This window comes from Protopterus annectens, chromosome 6.part0 (assembly GCF_019279795.1).
Source record: "Protopterus annectens isolate FY-2018-M chromosome 6.part0, PAN1.0, whole genome shotgun sequence".
Taxonomy (NCBI): domain Eukaryota; kingdom Metazoa; phylum Chordata; order Ceratodontiformes; family Protopteridae; genus Protopterus; species Protopterus annectens.
Genome location: NC_056737.1, coordinates 1,966,654,967 through 1,966,673,268, shown reverse-complemented (window position 1 = coordinate 1,966,673,268; position 18,302 = coordinate 1,966,654,967). Strand labels below are relative to the sequence as shown.

Genomic DNA, 18,302 nt, shown 5'->3' with positions numbered 1-18,302 from the left:
CTGATGTGTCTGTGGTGAGGGTCTGGGCGGTGTGGGGTTGACAGAAGGGAAGGGAAGTCCCTTGTTGTGGTAGCATGCTGCTGCCCACCAAAGGAAATCTTTCCTTAGACAAGGTATCATTGGTATAAGAGTTTCCAGGTCTTGAGAGTGCTGATACCAAAGGCTTTTTAGGTACCACTGTAGTTTCCTCATATGCAGTCTGGCATATGGAATGAGTAGAATGCAAGAAGGCATGAACCCTAGAGCTTGCAGGACTTTCTTTGCGGATAACTGGGTTCTGGTGGCTAGTTGAGAGAAGTAGGCTGCCAGGTAGGTTTGTTTTTCTGGTGTAAGGAATGCCATTCTGGAATGCTGTGCGCAGGCTTGCTCCCAGGAATGCAATTATTTGTGTGGCTACTAGTTCGGATTTCTTTTCGTGGATAGTATTACCTCAGGGAGGTCAATAGGTCCTTTACAAAGGTCAGGTGCTTTAGCAGCTTTTCCTGTCTGCCTGAGTCAGGCGGTCATCTAATTATGGGTAAATCTGAATATTTCTTTGTCTGCAAAAAAACAATGGCAGGATCCAGACATCTTGTGAAAACTCTGGGAGCAGTAGATAAGCCAAAGGGAAGCACAGAGAACTGAAAGTGCAGTGATCCTGCTCTGAAACCTAGGTACTTCCTGCATGAGTCCCTGATTGGGATGTGTAGGTAGGCCTCTTTTAACTCTAGGGTGGCTAATCAAGCATCCCTGGAAAGCATAGGAAGAAGCTGCTGGAGGGTGAGCATTTTGAATTTTGGTTTCACCAAAAAAAAGCTTAGAATGGACAGATCGAGGATGAGGCACCATTTGCCCTCTTTCCTGGGTACCAGGAAGAGTCTGGAGTAGAAACCTTGGCCTATCTGTTCTGTAGGAACATGCTCTATTGCCCTCATAAAGAGGAGGGAAAGGACTTGCTTTTTGGCCTCTGCCCACTGGTTTGGGGGAAGATCTGGGAACCCTTTTGGGATTGGCAGAGTGTGGAAAAAACATTTGGGACACTATGTTGAGGACCCAGCGGTCGTTGGTGATGGTGGTCCAGTTGCTTGCAGGAAAGGAGAGTTTTCCTCCTAAGGGCAAGTGCAGGTGGGCAGAGGGAGGGGGTGGAAGTGTAAAGTCATTGTGAGCTCTTACCATAAGGGGGTGGGGCTTTGCACACTCTAGTTTTGAAGAGGAGGAACTCCACTGTTTAGATCTCTGCATTCCCTGGGGCTGTTGTCTGGGGGGGGGCTGCTTCCCCTGGGTCTGGGTTGAGCTGACCTGAGGGGGGCAGGAAAGGACCAGCACTTGGAGGGGCAATGCCTACTGTACCTCAGTGGCTGGACCTGTAAGAAGTATTTAACTGTCTGCATAGATTTAACTTTTTCTTCCATCTTTTTTAAAACCTCTTCTGCCTTGGTGCCAAATAAGCTGTCTTTGTGTAAGGGTGCATCCAATACTTTGAATTTGACATGGTCTGGCAAGGTCTGTTCCTTAAGCCACGCATGCCTTCTAAGTACAGAACCAGTGACTGCTGCTCTGCAAGATGCTTCTAGGGCTTCAAAACCACATTGTAAGGTGTGCTTAGCTACTTGACTTGCAGAATGCATTAACTCTTTTGTAACTCTATTTTCTGCACAAGCAGAGAAAAAAAGATATTTTTTTTGTTTAAGGAGTTAGACAGTATGTTGCTGATATTTCAGCATATGGAACTGACAATTTATTGCTCTAATAGTAAGAGTAGCAGAGGTGTATACTTTTTTACCCCATCTGTCTAGTGCACAGGAATCCCTATCTGAGGGGGTGGGATTCTTAGCTGAATTTGCTTTGATTCCTTCAGGTCCTTGAGAGATGACCTCGGGGTCAGCAGTAGGATTTTTGAAAAGAAATTTGTGAGTCAGGGACTCTATAGCACCTGTCAGGTTTCCTGGGAGCAGGAGGGAGGGTTTGTCAGAGGTCAGACTGGATTCCATAAAAACATCATCCACAACATCCAGGACAGAAGGAATGGCCAGAGGTCGGTGCTATGGAAGATCTAAGAATTCCACGAGTCTCTTTTTTGACTGAGGATAGTCCTGACATTCCCATTGGAAATGCTCCCTTAAAGTATGTAGGGTTTCCCCAAAGGAAAAGTCCTCGGGTGGAGAGGCTAAAGGGATGGATTTCGCTGCACCAGAATCCTCATAAGCAGAGAGGGGTTGCATATCTTCACATTCAGATGCATCAGTTCATATTCAGATGCAGAGTCATCGGACTCCTGTTCAGATAAAACTACTGCGAACAAGTCTCTTTCTTTTGGAAGGGGTAGCCTGGCTTCCCCTGATGAGCATTATAAGGTCTTCCGCCATTTTAAGCATTTGAGAATGAGGCAAGGAAGCGGGCGCCTGAGCTTGGGTCGTCGTTTTTTTGGGTGTGGTGCGTATCCTGGGCCTTAGAAACTCGGTAGTTTTCAAAAGAACTGTAAACGCGGAAGAAGTTGTCAGTCTGTGTCTAGTATCGGTAGTGCAAAGTACTTCCTCGGAAGCCGGTGCCTGCTCAGCAGCTCCGAACCCATCCAAAGTAGAGACATCCGCAGGATCCTCTGTCGAAGAAGAGTTTTGCGGCATACCAGACTCCGAAAGGGTCTCGGTAGTGGCCTGTGAATCCACAGAAGCGGGCATCAGGGGGTACAAAAGCACCACACTGAGGACTGGAGAACTGACTACTAGCTTAACGGAAGCGTCGTTGGCGATTTTGGACCTGTGTAGTCTGTCTCTGTCTTTATCCTTACGTTTTTTCAGAAGATCAGTTGTCAGACGGCTTACCGAAGCCATATCAGAATTTGAGGACTGAGAGCGAAAATATCTAGCTACAATAAGCGCCCTACGACGTTTAGTTCTAGCATTGAACAAAGCACAGAACCGACAGCAGGGGACGTCGTTGTCTAGGCCTAAACAAGTGACGCAATAAGAATGAAAGTCTCGATGAGGTATTTGCTTTCCATAGGCGAGACAATTGTTAACTTTTTCTGACATCAGTTAGAGCAAGTATAAAGGATCCCCAAAGGGGTACTTAGCTTTAAAAGACTTCAACTTCAATTCAGAAACGAAAACTCAGGTAGCGGCCAACCGGCACTCGTGCGAACTGCTTCTGCTTCGTGCTCCTTGGCAAGAAAGACTGATGTAATGGCGTCGGCTGCCTGCTTTTATACCACTGATGACCTGACGTCAGTCCTGGAGTGACAGCAACCAACGCAGAAATACTAAGCCTCTGGTATTCGGGCTGACTGAGGGCTACCCTGGCCCTACCTTTTTAAGAACTTCTACTTTTGTGCCAAACAAACACTCCTGATTTAATGGAGCATCTAGTAATTTTGCTTTGACATGGTCTGGCAAGACTTGCTCCTTTAGCTAAGCATGCCTTCTCAGTACAGACCCAGTGACAGCAGCCCTGCACGATGCTTCTAAGGCATCAAACCCACACTGCAAAGTATGTTTACTAACTTGGTTTGCAGAATGCATTCAGCTCTTGTAAGTCTTTATTTTCTGCACAATCTGGAAGTAACACCATTTTTTGTTTAATTAGTTCCATAATATGCTGCTGGTACTTCCAACATGTGAAACTGGAAATTCAAAGCCCTGATGGCAAGAGTTGCAGAGGTATATACCTTCTTACCCAATCTGTCTGAAGGGGTAGGGTTTTTGGCTGTAGTAGCCTTAATGCCTTTAGGTCCCTGGGAAATGGTCTCTGGATCCGCAGTAGGATTCTTAAAGAGAAATTTGTGAGAGTCAGGTACTCTAGTACCTGCCAGGTTTTCTAGGAGCTGGTGGTAAAGTGTCAGGAGTAAAACTGGACTCCATGAAGACATCACCTACAATATCCAGGACAGGGGGTATAACTAGAGGCCTGTGCTGAGGCAAATCTAAAAATTCCCTGAATCTCTTTTTGGAATGAGGATAGTCCTGGCATTTCCAGCAGAAATGCTCTCTTAAGGTATGCAAGATTTCACCAAAAGAAAAATCCTCTGGAGGGGAGGCAGAGAGAATGGATTCCTCTGCATCTGAATCTTCATAGGTAGATAAGGGTATGTCCTGGTAATCAGAAGGGTCAGAGTCATCGGACTCCTGGTCTGTAGAATCAGAAGGAAATTCAATTCTTTGTCTTTTAGCAGGGGAAGGCTGGCTTCCCCTAATTAGAGTAATAAGGTCTTCAGCCATTCTAAGCATTTGTTTTTGTGGCATGGAAGCTTGAGCACGCACTTTGGACATCGGTTTTCTAGGCGTAGTGCTAACTCTGGGCCTGAGAAACTCAGCAGTTTTAGTTGAAAATGAAGTTGTCGATTTAATATGAATATCAGTAGGTCGGAATACACCCTCAGAAGCCGGTGCCTGTACAGCGGCTCCAGACCCATCCAAGGTAGAGACATCCGCAGGTTCCATAGTCAAAGAAGCATTGCGTGGCATACCGGACTCCGAATGGGTCTCAACAGAGGCCTGCGAATCTGTAGAAGCGGGCATCAGGGGCTGCAAAGGCACCTCACTGAGTACCGGCAGACGGGCGACTAGCTTAACAGAAGAGTCATCGGCAGTTTTTGACCTATGCTGTCCGTCTCTGTCTTTGCGCTTTTTTGGAAGATCGGTAGTCAGATGGCTTACCTAAGCCATTTCGGAATACGGAGAACAAGAGCAAAAGAATTTAGCTACAAAAATATCCCAACATCGAATGGTTCGGGCATTAAACAGGGCACCAAACCAACAGCGGGGGACGTTGTGGTCTAGGCCTAAGCAAGTGAAGCAGTAGGAATGAAAATCTCCGTGCGGTATTTGCTTTCCACAGGCGAGACAATTGTTTACTTTTTCTGACATCGGTTAGAGCAAGAAAAAAGGATCCCCAAAGGGGTACTTAGCTTTAGAAGACTTCAACTTCAATTTCAGAAATGAAAAACTCGGGTAGCGGCCGACCAGCACTCGTGCAAACTGCTTCTGCTTCGGGCTCCTCAGCAAGAATGACTGATGTAATGGTGTTGGCACCTTAATTTATAACACTGATGACCTGAAATCAGTCCTGGAGTGACGGCAACTGATGCAGAAATACTAAGCTTCTGGTATTCGAGCCAAATGAGGGCTATCCTGGCAGGGATAACCCCAATGTGATGATTGCAACAGTGAAACACGAAGAACATCTGAGTTTGTCCAACAAGTGGGATTTGTTTGACCTGTAGATGACAGGTTATCTGCATAAAGAATTAGAGGTACCTGTGTATAATCAGCTGGAAGTTTTTGATAAATAAGGAAAATAGCAAAGGGACTAAAGCAGACTCTCTTCATAAGAGGAGCTTTTTCAGAGGTGGTGGCACCTACCATCACCTTGAAGGACCTGCTGCTGAGGAAGTCTACAAGGCAAGATTGTGCATCATCACTAATACCCATTTCAGTTAATTTGTCAAATAGTTAATTATGGTCAATTTGACCAAAGGCTTTTGTGAGGTCAAAAAAAGACAGCTCCTGTCTGGTTGTCTTTGTACATACTGGACAGGATCTCATCTGTAAAGGAGTAGAAAAAGCTGTTAGGGTGCTGCATCAAGACCAGAATCCATGTTGCTTTTTAGACAGAAGATGGTACTGATGTAAATAAGCAGCAATTTAGTTGTAGATAACTTTTTCTAATATTTTACCTAAAGTGGGAAGTATTGAAATTAGATGGAATTGTGAAGCATTAGTTGACTTGGATAGTTTTGGAATAATAATGACTATTGCTGTTTTCTATACCCAAGGTATAATCTTGTTAATTAAACATGGGTTGTACATTTAAGCGAGGTTATCTGAACCTGAGGGAGTGTCTATTTGTATTTGGTCCACTTGTGTTACAGTCTCTTTGGTTCTAATCTTTTTGAAGTGGAATAGCGGAATGCAAAGAGGGGAAGAGTAGTTGTGGAGGTGGTAAGTTTCTGTTGTTGATATGTGGGCAGGTGGCTGAACTTGGTAAGGAAGTTCGTGCATTGCTGTTTACATGTGGTGGTGTAAGAGGAGTTCAGGGCAGTGGATTGGTGTTGCATTTTTTGACCACTCAACAGATTAATTTCTCTCCAGAATCATTTAGGTTTGCCTAAAAGTAAGATTTGTTTGTTTTGGTACTGGTAGTTTTTGGGTTTGTAGATAGACTGCTTGGCTGAGTTGCATAGTGAGGTATGTTTGGCTTGAGAATCTGTGGAGAGTTTGCATTTCCAATTGTGCCATGCTTCATCATGTTATCTGAGATGCTCGAGTTTGTAAGGCCGAAGTAGCCTTTCTACTAAGGGAAGGAATGTGTTCTGCAAGTGCAGAAGGGTACTGGTAAGGTTGTTAGCTGTGTCAATGGGGTCTTTTAGGGCAAATACGTGAGGCCAATCAAGGGCAGCAAAGTGTTTAAGATTAGTGATATTCTGAATGGTTTGGGGTTTGAAGCTGATAATCTAACATTAAAATATAAATATAAACTTATGTATAGAGAAAGTTATGGGACAGTGATCACTGAAGAAGGGTGCATGTATGGTGAGGGCTAGATATCACTGTTGGATCATTAGTTATTAGAAGATTTAGTAAGGTGTGCCTATTGGATTGGAGATTTGGTTTAGTGGCTTCAGTGTTGATTTGGGTAAGACTCAAGCTGACCAGGAGTTCTGACATATCAATGGCTTTTGGTCCTAATTAATTAAGGTTGAAGTCTCCAAGTTGACTAGGCTACAGTTTTGGGTAGCTTTGGCATAAATTGTTGGACGATAGTATTTAATTTTGCTAGTGAGGCTGGTGGAGATAGACATGTGTTGGCTATAACAAGGGTTTTTTGGTTGTTGGACATTTTATAAGGATCCAGTTAGGATCCAATTCTGAGATGCTGTTAGACTGTGCAACAACTGTGCTGTTAAGGTAGTCTTTAGAGAGAATTAATACTCTTCCCCCAGGTTTTTTAATCTTGTAGGTATGAATAGTATAGTTTGGTATGAGGTGATGAAAGACAACGGGTGTCAGGTTTCAACCACCTTTCTGTAACAGTTATAAAGTCAAGATTATGTTGTATGGTAAAGGCACTGATTTGGTCAATTTTGTTCTTGATACTTGGGTGTTAAAGACAGAGCAGGTCATATGATGCTGTTTACTGGTTTGAGTTAGGCATTATTGTTAAGTGGTCCTGGACTGGTATCAATGTTGTTTCTTAGCAGAAGTATAAAGATAATGGGACTGAATTTGAGTAGTGCTTTTGGAATCTGCAGTTCTCTGTATAAATGTGGTTTTCTACCAAAATTAGACATGATAAGGTATTACGACCCTGACATATTTAATGTATGGGAGTTGGGTGTTGGCATGGGTATGATGTGATGTGAAAGCTTAATAAGGTATGGGTAGGTAGTACATGTATAGGTATTAATGTAGTCTGATATAAGGAGGCACTGGCAATCAAGTAATTGCTGTGGGGTTTGTGATAGAAGAATGTAAAAGTACATTGCAGTTACAGGAATTCCCAGTGTAAAGAAACTGTACAAGCTTTAAGATCTAGAGAATGAGAGAAAAAAACAGTATTCTTTTACTGGGTGTATAAAAATGGGTGGCGATCTTCCACTATAACACTGCGCGTCTGGGAACTGAGGTGGGAGGGGAGTGAAAAAATGAGATCAGCTGATCTGTGAGAGGGCCTCTGCTATGAGTAACCAAAAGTTATGCACCTAATATAACTCTATATCTTTGCTGTCTTCTGTCCATCTCAACCTCTGGGTTAATGAATCTGATCAGATCAGACGTCAGCAATTCAGATTTTGGCTTCTAAGCTCAGGCTCCTCTTATAATGCAGTGCACTAAATTTCCTCAGATTGAGTTTGCCCTTCTTGTACTGACCTCGCTAAAAATAAAAAGACCAAAAACTGATGAGTTCTAATAAAGGAAGACTTCAGGAAGGCCTGCGAGGTCTTCTAAAAGCAGTATACTATATAAAAAAAAAAAAAAAAAAAAAAAAAAAAAAAAATCGCAATTTGGAAGGGGCATAAGTGCTGAAAATGTTGAGAAGGATGAAGAAGAAAACGTGCATCTAGCATTACATTAAGTATTTAACTTGCGTATCAGATGCTGTCTTTTTCCATCTGCCTCAACATGTGAGAGTTCCAAGCCAGGCTGACCCGGATGGTACTATAAGAAAGCAATTTCAGAGGATGGTTAAGCCAAATGTTGCCTTAACCTCAAAAGTATATCAAGTATGTAATGTGCAACAAACGTGCGAGTACTGGTTCAAGTAGCTACTACGCAGAAATCATTCAATGATGCATGATTATTGAAAGTTGTCAAGGTAGGTACTGCCCTCATAGTGAGCTTTGGGTTTGCACGGTGAGAAAAAAGCATTAAAATTATGCAAGACATCTGAACAATGAGTTTAGACACTCCCACTCCCAGCTTAGCTTTGGAAAAGGAGGCAGAAAGTTGGTCAGTCCTCTTGATGACCTTCATTCTATACAAATAAAACCTTAACTGTTGGTGCAGATCCTAGAAAGAAGAATGTACTCTCCTTTGTTAGCAAACTTGGAAAAAAATACTGGCAAATGAATAGACTGGTTTAAGTTAGATTCAGACCCCACCTTAGGTAAAAGGTTAGATAAGTCCATAAATGCATATATAATTTTTCATAAAGATAGAAAAGAGGTTTGCATGACAAAGTCTGGTTTCAACAATTGCTTATTGGAAGTAATGGCAACCATGAACATGGTCTTCCAAGATAGAAACTTTAAATCCACAGCGGCTGTAGGTTCAAAGGGAGCTTTAGCTAATGCCTGCAACAAAACCTAAGATCCCAAGGAGGGTCCATCTCTCTTAATGGTGATATCAGGATAAAGGTCCCTTTCAAGAATGCTTTAGACAACTCAGGGAAGATAAAGAATGATCTTGACCAATATAAAAAATTAGAAATGGCCACTATTTGGACTAAGAACAGCTTGCTCCTGAGTGAAATAGACCAAACTATGGAATCCAAGACAGTGTCCTAAGGAAGCTGAAAGCGATCTAGACCTTTAGCAGCAGCCCATACACTAAACGCTTTTCCATTTATTGACGTAAGTTTTCCAGGAGGAGGTCATTAGAGAAGAAAAAAAATAATATGCAGGACCCTACAAAAACAGCTTGGGATTTCTAGCCATCACTGGAAGCACAGGAACCAAGGGCTCAATTTGAGATAAGGGTACATCTTGCCAGAAGGATGGGAGATGAAAGGGAAAACAAGAAAAGGGACCAAATTTTGTCTGGGCCAAAATGGCACTACAAGGATCACAGACACCTTCCATCAAGCTCCTTTCTGCAAAACTTGATTATCAGGGGAGTCTGTGGATACAGGTACAGGAAACCTGGAGGGCTAAGCATGGACTAGAGCATCCCTTGGTCACTGTCCCTCCTGAAGGATAAGAGCAAAGAAGACATTGCACTTGGTGATGTGTCGGGTTGCAGACAAGTCACAATAAGGCTGGCCCTAGAGGCTTGTAATCTCAACCAAAATGACTGACTGAGGCACTAGTTGTGAGGTATCAGAATACTCCAGTTCATCTTGTCTGCTAGTATACGGATCTGCCAGGGATATGTGTTGCTAACAGAAAGTGTTGGAAAAACATTGCCCATTGCCACATGCTACACAAAGGGTAAGATCGGGTTCTGCCTTGTTTAAGATACCAAAATATACTGCTGGCCCAGATGGATATCATATCCTTGGGGAGTGTCACAAAATGCCTGTGACACCAGGAGGGCAACTCTCAACTCGAAAACTCTAATGTGTACATTGGCCTCTAACTGGGACCAGGTACCTTGGACTATCCTTCTCTCAAAATACATCCCCTACCCCCCCAGGAAGAAGGTGTCCATTCCTACAGTACCCTTGGGTAAGTGAAAGAAACTGGCATCCTGCCGAGACAAGGTTAGCCACCATGAGATGCATTAATGACAAACCGCTATGAGGTTTTTTTTTCTCTCTTTTTTTTTTTTTTTGTTTTTTAAAGACCTCCATGAATCTTAATGGATGCTGCACTGAATGTGTCCTTAAAAGACAAATGTAGTGAGAGTTTCCAGTGAAGTACCCACATGTTGAATCTGGCAAGAATAATGAAATGGTGGTGGTCATCGAACCTAGGAGGCAAAGAATCAGAACAGGTACCCTTTGATGATGAAGAAAAAAAATACAACAGGCCTGAAGACAATGAGAAGACCATCTAACAAGGAAGAAACTTTGCAATCTGAGCAGTGGACTCAAGATGACAATGTAAAAACTGCAATGCTTGATCTGGCTCAATTTTGGACTTCTTGCAATTTACTGAGATCCCAAAAGGGAAGGCACAAGTAGAGCAAGGAGATTCCTGCCCAAATTAATGATGTTCTTAATGCAACTGTAATAAGCCAGTTATCCAAGTAAGGAAAGACCAGAAATCCCTGCAGCCTTTCCTGGGCTGCAACCACTGCCATGCATTTGGTGCACACCCTGAGGGCTGTGGTGAGACCAAAGGGAAGACCTTGAAACTAATGGTGACTAGCTCCTAGCTGGAAGCGAAGAAACCTCCTGGACTGTTTGGCTACCTTAAGGTGATATCCATGATGGAGGTCCACAATGCACATTCACTTGTCCTTCTCCTCAGCAGCAGTAAAACAAACTGTATCATTACCATCTCAAATATACTCTGCTTGACAAAAAGGCTCAATCTGCTTCGCACCAATATGGGCTTGAGGTCCTAGTTTTACTTTGACACCAAAAAAATTGTGAATAGACCCTGGATCCTCTCTGGTCTGACGAAACCTCCTGGATAAATCTTTTTTATAGTAGCTTTTCTATTTCTCCCACTGCTGCACTTTTTTGCCAGGATGGGACACTTGAAAGAGTCTTTTGATGAACTCTTGGAAATGCCTAAAAAGGGAAGGGTGTAGCCTCTGATAACTACTCGCAACATCCACAAATCTGTAATGATGGCCTCCAAAGCTTGAGGGTGGACAGCCAAGCACCTCCCGACTGCCTATAGAGCCAAAAACAAATGCTTGATGCTGATGTCTCAACCAGAGGACACAGTAGAATCCACAAAAGTCAAGAAAAAGTCACTGGAAGAGTCCTGTTACGTATCCAAAGGATTTTAATAAAATAGTATAGTAAAAACCACACAAATATCAAACAAGTTAGCGCTTTCGGGTGTTAACCCTTCATCAGACAATGAACAAATGTTACAAAGCACTATTTAAACAAAATACAACCAATGATCTAGGAAGATCATAGAGTTCACTGCACACAGGAACCCAGGTTTAAATGATGTAGTACCTATTAAGCCCACCTTAAGAAATAGGCGGGTCTTTTATTAACTTTTGATTGGTTGTATTTTGTTTAAATAGTGCTTTGTAACATTTGTTCATTGTCTGATGAAGGGTTAACACCCGAAAGCGCTAACTTGTTTGATATTTGTGTGGTTTTTACTATACTATTTTATTAAAATCCTTTGGATACGTAACAGGACTCTTCCAGTGACTTTTTCTTGACTGCCTATAGAGGGCAGCAGCCAGGCAAACTTTCAACAGCACTGAAAGAGTTTCTCAAACAAAAGTCCGCTAAAACCCTGATTTTGCAGACTGATCCTGTCCCTAGGACAGTGCTCATTGATGTTTCTCCCTCTGCCACAGAGAGACTAAAACCAGGAAGATTCTGGACAAATTAGATTTCCTGAAGAACAGCCGTTTACTTCCCCCTCAGGATGCAGGAAAAGGTCCTCTGAGTGGTGGGAAAAGCAGAACGTCCAAGACAGACATTTTGCCATTCTGTTCACTGCTTGTTAGTGTCCCCCTTTATTTTTGGTCCAAACAAGGTGGAACCATCAAATTATGCATTCAGAAAGGATGTCTTACAGTACTTTGTAAAGCTGTAGAGGCACAATGGAAAACTGGATTAGAGAACAAGCACATGGAAACGTTAGAAATTAGCAGCATGGTAGCCAACTGGGTCTCCAAAGATATCAGAGTTAACCGCCATTGAGGATGCTATGAAATTTGCAACCTCATTCACAGAGTCCCTCTGTAGTCTAGACAGGTGTACCACACAGTTCAGGGTATGAAGAGTGAAGAATGAAGTTGCTAAAGCATACGTGCACTTCAGCAGCCTCTCCAATGCTCTAGACCCTCTGTTTGGTGGGTGGACAGATGTGTTCTCCTCTAGCAGTTTCTTCTTGGTGGCTGCGACTATCAAAATGGCACTGACCCACAGACCCCTTGCTCCAATGTGTCCAGTCCTTGGATGGAACTAAAATCTTATCAGGCTTTCTAGAAACAGGCTAAATCACATCTTATTCTCTCCACATCCTCCTGGGCACCAAACCTATGAGAGCATCTACCAGAGGTATCACACCCAAGCCATAGATGGTCCTGCACCAAAAGATTGAAGAAACTTAGACTCCTAAATAGTAAGGGGCTATGGTGGTCCAACCTCACCACATCTATAAAAAAAAAAAATAACAAAAGAAATGTCACTGAGGGGAGATTGTGGGGAAACTTCCCCTCATAGAGGTCAATGTCCTTGGTCAATGATTTTGAGAAGAATCAAAGTGCCTCCCTCTTGTAACACTGATTCCTGTGCTGGAAAAAAGGCTTGTACATATCTTAGCAACTAACAGCTACCAGACCCAAGGGAGTGAAGGTTCTGGTAAAAATACTTGTTGCAAGGGGGAAGTGATGACCAGTGATCAGTACCAAAACAGATAAGACACTGAAGCAGCCAATGGACTTGAAGCAGCTGAGGATCGGGAATGATGCAGTTCTGACGTCAGAGCCAAGGAAGCTGGAGATTGGGACCAGAGGTGTGTGTTGATGTCACAGCCAAGACAGCAACAGAAGAAAGAGGACCTGGGAGTCTTCCTTGCTACTTCGCACACTGCCCCTCTCTCAGCAGGTCTTCCTTCCCTTTTTCTTCCTCTTTCTTATCTCTCTCCATCTCTTTTTTTTTATTCTTTCTTATCTCTTCTCTTTCTCAATCACTATTTTTGCCCTTCTCTCTATCTTTCCTGGACTTCTCCAAAGGCTTTTTTTTTCCTGAGAAGAACTAGAAAAGTACAATTGTGTAAGCAAACTTACCATAACAATAGATGCTCAAATCATCACTGATATAACAGTCATCCAACTTCCAAAACTTTAGGGCACCTTCCACGTGCCCAGTCAGGCAGCTCAAACTGAGCTGACTAAAAGTCAAGTTTGGGAGCCAAGTCCTTCAGAGCTATCCTGCCAATAGAGGGAGGCTGAGCCATGAAACAGCAATGCCAGGAACAACAACAACAAATAAATATCCATTCCCTGGCATGAAAAACACACCAAAGACCAAGGAGAATGGGGGGGAGCAGGCAGCAACTGCAGCAGTGATCATTCAAACATAAACTGTTATGGTTAAGTTTGCTTACACAACTGTAATATGTTCCATACTGCTCACTGCTGCAGCAGCCTTGGCTATCTGGGTAGATTATCCTAGATTACTACATTGCGGGGGAGGGTGGGGTCAATCTTATAGTACTTTGTAAAAAGTATGTACAGAGGACCAAGTAGCATCTTTTAGAAAACTTCTAGAATTCAACATTTCCAAAAAGCCACAGATAAAGCCAAGTTCACAGTAGACTGAGCCTTGACTTGGAATAGTTTTGTTATGGTGAGTATAACAAAAGATAATAGCCTTAGACATTTTATCCATTTTGACACAGGTTGCCCCTTCTTAGTTCCCTCACAAGAAATTAAAAAAAAATGTTTTTAAGATCTGAAAGATTTAAATTCTGTCAAGCTCCTAGAAGAGTTGTGTCTAAATATCCATGATATAGAGCATCCTTTCTCCCTCATTTTTAAGTTCTGGAAAGGAAACGGGTAGATGGATAATTTGACAAACTCTTGACACCACTTAAGACATAGGATGATTAGGTCTCAAAGAAACCCTGTCCCTGTGGAAAGTGATACAGGGTTGAATCAGAATACACACTTGCAATTCAGATACACTTCTTGCAGAGGTCAGAGCAATCAGTAAAACTGCTATCCATATTAAGAATCTCAAGTCAGCCAGGACAACTGGTTCAAATGGAGCAAGAGTGATCTTCTCTAACACAAAATTACGATTTTAAGGAAGGGGCACTGATTTACTTAAAGGCCTCTTGGGTAAAACCCCTTTCAAAAACATTTTGACATTAGACTGCATTAAAAAAGGAGGATCCTTGGGCAGACATGCTGAAATGGCCAATAAATAAACCTTGACAGAGGAATAAGAAATGTCATTGGACAGTAATTCACACAAATACTGTAAAACCAGTAAACGACTAGCCTTGAATTATGGTTATGCTGTTAGCACCAACTAAACAAACTTTTCCATTTGCTAATACATGGATTTTCTAACAGGCTTTCCTGCTTCCATTACTACCTGCTGCACTTCCTCCGTAAACATGTTCTTAAAAGGAATTAAGACCCTATCATCCAAGAAGTCGACTGATGTCAGGGTGCATTAAATACTCTGTTCTTGTGTGAGTAGATCCAGTATGTCAGAAAACTTGTGGTAATTTTCCCTGACCATTTCCAAAACAAGGGAGAAACAACTGACTGGACCAGAAGGAAGTCACCACAATGATCTTGGGGGATTCCTTCTAAATCTTCAGCAGTACTCTGGATATTAGTGGAAGGGGTGGAAAAGTATACAGGAACATGGCTATGCAAGGAAAAAGCATCTATTTTCCAGTTCTTCTTGCATGATGTCCTGGAACACAATCTTGCCAGTTGATTGTTCACTGAAGGCAAAACAGGTCTACTTGAGAAGCTCCCCACAGATGCATCAAATCTTGGAAGACCCACTGATCTAGTTTTCATTTGTGAGGGTCTGCCCTGATCCTGCTCAGCTTGTCTGCCACACAATTTTACTGTGATGGAATGTAGGATGCCTGTAGAGTGAGACTGTGCTATGATGCTATACTCTAAGCTAACACTGACAGTCTGCAAAGGGGTATGACCTTTTTGCTTATGTATCACATGACTGCAGTATTGACAGCAACAACTTGAAGAGGTCCCGAGGACCAAACGATTCAGAGAGTTGACAGCCTTAAACAGGGTACGCATCTCTTTGAATGTGTGTGCTTGCATCTGTCTTTGGTGTCCCACACACCGTGCACTTTTATCCATCTTGAAAGTGCTCCTCAAGCAAAGTCTGAGACTTCCCTGGCGACTGACTGCTTTGGAACAAGAACTGAGAAGGGGAGACTTGGTTTTAAGAATATCTGTTGTCTCCACCAAATGATTTCTCTTCTGACAAACCTCAGCAGTGAGATTTGAAAAGACAAAGGGTGTTAATGCTGGAACCAATGACACTAAAGATGCCACTGTATCTTCTTCATGTGGAATCTTGCCTGGGGTATCATAAGAATCACAGAATCCATGAGACACAAAATCCTCAGGTATTCCCTCACAGTGACTAGAGTTTTTCATAAAACTATAGAAACAGACCTAGATATACATCTGTTTTTTTTTCTGTGGAAGAAGTGATCTTTGAACTGAGCTGTCTAGTTGACATCCCAAGAACACAATCCCGTGTGGAGAAAGGCTTCTAAACATACTCTTAAAATCCTAACTTGTGTAAAAGATCTCTCACCCAATAGAGGGATTCCTGACACTGTGAAAGAGACTCTGCAAATGTAAGCAATTCAGCTAAATATGGAAAATGTGGATACCCTGTAGCCTGCAATGAGCTATAACTGTAGCTATACACTTTGGACTATCCACTGCACAGTGTATTCACAAAGGGAAAAGGCAGAGAACCGATAATGTGATTCAGGCACACAAAATATTAAGAAATGTCTGAAGTCTTGATGAAGAGGGATGTGACGATGAGCAGCTTTTAAGTGTAGTGTTACCAGGAAACTTGAAAAAGGAAGAAGAGGTAACAGAATGTGAAGTGATATTTTGAATCTTGGCACAGGTTTAGAAAAGAAAGATCCAGTACTAGTCTCCAAGTATTTTCTCTCTCTGGCACTAAAAACATCCCTGAATAAAAATCCTTCCCCACCTGGAAGTAGGATCTGGTTCTATCACTAAAAACATCCCTGAATAAAAATCCTTCCCCACCTGGAAGTGGGATCTGGTTCTATCACTACTTTGGACAGCATGTGATAAAGAACCACTGGAATCAAGAGTGTCTGATCTGGACGATGAGGAATAAACCCCCTGGAAAGGAAGAATTTCCTCCTCTTGCCATCCATAACCTTGACGAATGATCTTCTGAATCCATTTGTCTGAAACTGTTAGTTGCCAAAGATAAATATGGAGATTCAGACTTTTTAGATGAAAAATAAAAAAGAGAAGAGACCAGGGTGGGAGGGGTCACATGTTATCTTGAACAGTCATTCAGACTTGTTGGACTGTAGTTGGTTCTGAGAGATTCAAGGCTATTTTTTGGAATTCCCTTGCAATTTCTTCTTAAACGTGTTTAGTTGTATTTGATTGAAAGAGTTTATTCTGCCTTCTGCCAAAATTAGACTAGAAGTTAAGAGAATCCCTTAAAAAAAACTGGAAAAGTAGGGATGAAACATCTTAGATTTTCCTGAAAGAACTTACCCCTTTTATCACATTTTTGATCACCTCTGCAGCAGAGAGGCCAAAATCAATTTCTATCCAAAGGGGAGTATAAAATCTCAGTTTTAATATCAGCTGGGAGGTTCTGAGAATTCAGTCATGCAAACCTTCTCAAGAGAGTACCAGCGGCCATAACAGTAGTATCAACAATCATACACACACTGTAAACAATGAGTAGTGACCTCTGCAACAGAAAGTTTAAAGCAGAATTTTCCTCACAAGAGGAAACTGCAAATAAAACATTCTTTATGATTTCACTATCAGTCAAAACAAACTATAAAACATGAGTCTGACAATTTAAAACTTTGAAAAATTAAAGGTGCAGAAGTACACAGGCATAAATGTGATATCCACATATACTATCCTTAGAACTGAATGCCAGAGAAGGGACACCAGCCTAAGGAAACACGAAGGTGAATCATACATCCATAAGAAAAAGCAATACCCAGGGGGTTAGGGGGGAGGGACAGAATACTGCAACAGTGAAGAGAAGGACACTTATTATGGTAAGATTTGTACACAACTACAATATGTCCTTCTATTCTATTGTTGCAGTATTCATAACATGAGGGACAGTACCAAACCCCATGATGAAACTTGAGAAGACAAAGGGGCAGTAGGGTTCTCTGAAAAGCCACGAAGAATGCCACTAGCAAAACTAGTTCTAGCTCTGGAGGCCCCTAACAAAACTAGTTCTAGTCCTGGAGACCATCAAACTTGTAGTGATTGGTGAAGGTATGTACAAAAGTTCAGGTAGCTGTTTCAAGAATGGAATTAGTGTCCAAACCCTTGTAGAAAGCACCAGAAGAAGCCACAGCCCTAGAAGAATGAGTCTTAACAGAAAAAGGGAGGCTCTTACCATGAGAAACAGATAAAAAAGAAATAGCCTTAGAAATCCAAGAAGAAATAGTTTGCTTGAAAACAAGCAATCCCAAGGACCTGGGATGAAAACAAACAAAAAGCTGATCAGATTTCCTGATAGACTTGGTTTTACCCAAAAAAAATCTGATTTGTCTATGCACATCCAAGATGTGTAGTACCTTCTCACTAGGAGATTGTGGAGAAGGGAAAATGGTGGGCAAATGCATGGGTTGATTAAGTGGCAAGGGATTCATAACCTTGAGTATAAATGAAGGGTTAGTATGCAAGGACACCTTGTCCTTAGGGAAAACCAAAAAAGGAGGAGAAGCCATAAGGGCTTGAGAATCAGACACCTGTCGAGGTGAAGTCAAAGCTAACAACAAAACATTCCTCCAAGAAAAATCCTCAAGGAAGTTGTAGCTGCAGGCTCAAAAGTAGGCAAATTCAATTTCTCCAAAACATAATTAAGATCCCAAGGAGGAGGAATAGGCTTCCTGGGAGGTCTAATATGGACACCTTTGAGGAATTGTTCAGCCTCAAACCTAGAAGCTAAAAGGAGGAGATAAAGGCAGACAAGCTTTAACAGCTGACAAGTGGGCCTTGGCAGAGGAATATGCCAACCCAGTATTGAGCAATTCACACAAATAGGAGAGAACCAATGAAACATCAACAGTCAATGAATCCAAGTTAAGTGAAACACACCAAACAGAAAACCTCTTCCATTTAGATAAGTAGGATATCCTAGTACTGGGTTTTCTGGCCTCCTGAAGAACCCTAAGCATGTCCTCGGAAAAAAGTTGTCTGAAAGGAATCAAAATCCTATCACACAGAGAGTCATTTGCAGAGTCAATGGGTGGGGAT

At 42.2% G+C, this 18,302-nt stretch overlaps 1 protein-coding gene across 1 annotated transcript in view; it reads right to left on the bottom strand.

The window, feature by feature from the left end:
• CWC22 (CWC22 spliceosome associated protein homolog) overlaps positions 1-18,302 on the bottom strand; it is a 2,826,743-nt gene that overhangs the window by 1,841,480 nt on the left and 966,961 nt on the right. The gene's annotated exons all lie outside the window — the stretch shown is intronic.